The sequence below is a fragment of the Nelusetta ayraudi genome, unplaced genomic scaffold (genome assembly GCF_046127955.1).
Source record: "Nelusetta ayraudi isolate G7.1 ecotype Tasmania unplaced genomic scaffold, CSIRO-AGI_Nayr_v1 ptg000071l, whole genome shotgun sequence".
Classification (NCBI taxonomy): Eukaryota; Metazoa; Chordata; class Actinopteri; order Tetraodontiformes; family Monacanthidae; genus Nelusetta; species Nelusetta ayraudi.
Window position 1 is genome coordinate 2075540 of NW_027466121.1, and position 4591 is coordinate 2080130.

The window sequence follows — 4591 nt, forward strand, 5'->3', positions numbered from 1 at the left end:
AACAAAAAGAAAAAAAAAAGAAAAAAAAAAGAAAAGATGATCCGTTCGAAGTAGAAGTGGAACTGCGCCTCTCTCTCTCTCTCTCTGTGTCTCCGTCACTCTCCCGCACTCACTTCTTCTCTTCCGTGTCTCTGACTGTGCGTGCGTGTGTGTGTGTGTGTGTGTGTGTCTCTCTCTCTCTTTTTCTTTTCTTTTCTTCCCTGTCTGTGTGTGTATGTGTGTGTGTGGAGTAGTTGCGCTCTGTGATTCGTCCGCAGCTCCCGTGCGCAAGGACTCGCCTCTGACTCCAAAATGCTTCTTCAGTGAGTGAAGTGAAGTGACCCACGGCGGTGGAGAGTCAGCCTGACCGTCTCTCTCTCTCTCTCTCTCTCTCTCTCTCTCTCTCTCTCTCTCTCTCTCTCTCTCTCTCTCACTCTGTCTCACGCCCTCGTCTACCTGCAACTTTCACGAGCCTCTCCCCGGTAGGCCCGCCGATTACTGGCGCGTCTCGAGAGAGATTTTCTTTCTTTCTTTCTTTCTTTTATTTATTTATTTTTTTTGTGAGTGCGCGCAATTTACGCGGAGACACAAAAGACTCGTGGTTAAAGCAGCCGAGCCAATGCACCCTGTAATTATAGTTTAAAGAGGCGATGCCGATTCTCTGTTGCTGTTTGTTTTCCGGAATCAAGAGTTTTGGCGCATCGCCCAATTTGTTTTATTTTCAATTTGAGTTCTTAGTTGTTGTTTTTTTTACGCATCGCAAAGGGCAAAATAACACAGAACAACACAACGCGAACGCTACTTGCTTTATGGGTTTTTTTTTCTTTTTCTTTTAAAGTTAAAGGGTTGTAGCTAAAGCTTGAAACGAAATACGAACAATTACGTAACAACGACAAGAAGCGCAAAACGAGCGAGGTGTGGCTGTAAGTTGCAAATTGATGCACCCTGGCTGCCGTTCGTTGATAGTTTTTACAACGCATTTACACTTTATTCCCCACACACACACACACACACTTCTTCCGTGCGTCGTCTGTACGGCAAGGCAACGCCTGCTGGCGCTCAGAATTACGACCGTTCCGCGAGTTCGTGAAGGCGTCAAGCAGCCTTCCTACTTCCTGGCTCCGCCGAGTCGCTCCTGTGACTGTACACCCGAAATACCCTCCTCCTCCTCCACCTCCTCCTCCTCACCCCCCTCAGCCCCATTCACAATAATAATACTACTACACACGCTACTCGGGGCCTCCACTGCGCACGCGTGGGGAAACTTTATAGAATCCGTATGCGAGTAGACAAAAGAGGAGGCGAGAGCGTGTCAGGAGCCCCCCCCACCCCCTCCAGCAATCCTAAAATCCTCCTGCTAAGCGGGTGAAGACTTCAGTGAGAGAGATGCACACATGTTATGTTGCCATAGGAGCAGGGGTACACACCCTGAAGCTTGCTCTTGTTTCAGGTATATGTTTTTGTCTTTCAGTGGGTCAACTGACATGGAGGACTTTGTTCACTTTGAAAACAAACAAACGAAGAAACTGAAATTCACAGATTCTTCCATATCAGTGCTTGGATGTATTAAGAGAGGATTAGGGAATAAAGTTGAAATTTCTTGAAAAAAAGACGACATTTTTGAGTTACTTCACGTTGAAATGAATTGCAAAATTTTGATTTTACTCTCGAAAATTCAACTTTTTTCTTGAATTGGAAACTTGGGAGAAAGAAAAATCTTACTTTTTTTTCTCTTCTTGTGGCCCTAATCCTCTTCTGTAATTAAAATGACTGGAATATGTTGCTGTGCAGGACATCCTGTTTTAGGGCCTTTAGAGAACTTGATGTTTTTTAAGGATGCGTTCAGGCTGCAGTTTGTAAGTGAGTCATGTGGGAATCTGACAAATTTTTTCTTTCCCGTACCTCCTCAGATATGAAACAGTTTTGCCTCACAATCTTTTTTCTCTGCTGCCGGATGCTGGAAAGTGAGTTTCTTTTCTTTTTTTAAAAAAAAATAAATAAAAATGTAAAAAAAAGAGAAACGAAGAAGAAAAAAAGAAATTGATTTTCTCAATGGCAGGACCTTAAACAACAGCACAAAATAAGCCACCCTGGGGTTATACAAGCTTCAAATTTTCGTCGGTGTGCTGCTAGCAATTTTTCAACCCCATGACTGAAAATCAGTTTGGGGCCCCCTCTCTTAGATACTGGACCCCCCCCACACCCCCTGCACCCTGGTGACTGCTGGGCCCATAAAATCGTTCACATTGTCCCCCAGTCAACAGTGGCCTCAGCAGGGAGACATGACTAAAGACTCTGGCCAGACTGAACAAGTCACCACCTCAGAATGTAATACGAGGTCAAAAAGCGAAACAAAATAAAAGCAGAAGTCTTGGGTGATTTTCGCTGCTGACTGTGGTGACAACTACCTATGCCGCAACACTGGAAAGAGTGAGGGGGAGAATTAAGCCCCCAGAATCCAAGATGGCGGCCCATTCATTTCAATGAATTTGGAAAAATCACATCACATGCGCCGAAAAAGTTCTTGAGTTGCGCATTAATGGGCCCATAGAGCATGCGCGGTTGTGTCACTTCCCATCATGCCTCTGTAAGTCACATCATCTAATTGACCAATCAGATCAATGCGACATCGCGCTGCGAAGAAACTCTTTTCTGGTGATTTTCTGTCCTTTGTCATTCCTTTAAATGATCTATGGGAAAAAATGCTTTTTGGGCCATGGGATTTTTTTTTTTTTTTTTTTGCTGCAGTACCTCGAGTGACCACTGGAAAAATCGTCGAGCGCCGCCATATTGCCAGTCCGGTTTCCAGCTCTTATAATGCATCAATGGGGAGACTCTGCTCAGGCTGTGTTCATCGAATGCTTTGCCTTCGTGTGAGGTTCATGATGTTTATGCAAAACACAGACACACACACACATACACACACACACACACGTAAACACAGAGTCAGGCAGACAGTCAAAATATTTAACCGCAGCTCAGACGTATTGCAAGATAATGAGGAAGAAATAATGCACAGGTGACTACAAACACACTCCACGGTACAAGTCAGTGCACACATGCGCGTACACGCCCGCATGCACGCGTAAGCACAATGTAAATACTGCATGACAACCAGACTCCCAAGAGAGTTGCGTAATCAACCACACTCGTCTACATTGAACTACCAGCAACTTGCAAAACAGTGTGTTTGTGTTTGCACTGTTTGTTCTGTGCTATTTCTTTCAAACATTACACATTATTTGAAGCAAAACATATTGGGTTTGTGTTTGTGAAAGCAATCGCAGTCTGGTGTATCTAATCTGATTGCTGCTGCATTAAGCGTACCTGCAGAACTGTGTCCTTCCTACATCTGGTGCATGTGTTAATCCTATGAAAGAACTCATTTGCATTGACCTCTTGGGGCTTTACGGCTGGATCGATGTCTTCGGGCGATAACATATGCTCTGACTCTTCCACATGAAAAGACACACTCCCCTTTATGACCCATCGCTATTGATTTCCTCCCAATTGCCCAGGTAAATCAGTGTCAGTGTGAATACACGTGCACACAAAAAAACCCTCTCCACTTTAAAACTGACTGTCCGTGCGTTAGCTGCAGGCGAAAAGAGTGCGTGAATGAGTCGCAAACACAAGCTGGTGAGGCTGTTAAAAAGGTTCATTAATGGATGAGAGCATCTGAGGCTGTAGTTCAGACGTGCAGCCTGGTCTGATCTGAGTAAAGCACACTGAACAGTGTTACTCCTCATTAGTATTTTTGTACAAAATGACAGTTTTGTTTTTTTATCTTTGTTTCAGGTTAAACTTCATTTAAACTTAATTGAACTTTTCAGCTGTTTGAAAACACAAGTTCAATGCACACTTAGAACTTAACTAAAGGTATGGGCTTGAATGTATAGGTATCATATGGTCCCCTTATCAGCAAGTAACTGCCAACTGCCACCCATTGTACTTTTTCCTGTAGCTGTCTGTGACAATAGCTTTATCTGTCTGTTAGTACAGTTAACATGCTAGTGACCCTAAAGATACTATAGCCTGTCAGGGGTTACAGGGCTCGAAGACAGCGGAGCCTCTCTGGGCACCAGACTGGGACTGCACTGGCAAAGTGCCATGTGATGACAGCAGGCAGAGGACATGAGGAAATCTAAATGGGCCAATAAATGACAGTCAGTAGGTGAAGCATCCTGTCACGTGTACAGGAGGTGCAAATTACATTCTGTGAACAGTGAAAACCCACACAGAAACCAAATGGAATTTGATAAATGTTTTTCAGTGCAATTATTTACTGCATGAGTAATGAGTAATGAGTAGGACAAAGTTGACTTTTGACCCCATAGACTTACATGGCATTTAGTTTTTATTGGTCTTGGGACAGTGTGTGTAGCATTGTTTGGGGGTGCGGGGGCCCTGTGACTACAATTTTCACTTCACAAGTCGCGGGACAACTCATGATTTGTGTGGACAGGTTACGACCAAACTTGTCGGTAGTTTATTTTGTGTGAGCATGTGGAGAAAAAAAGGAGTAAAATGATCTGGAATTCATCCAGCATTGTACAGGCTTGTCCCTCATCGTCAGTATTCAAAGACAGGAGTATCTGTACGTGGTTTGCTG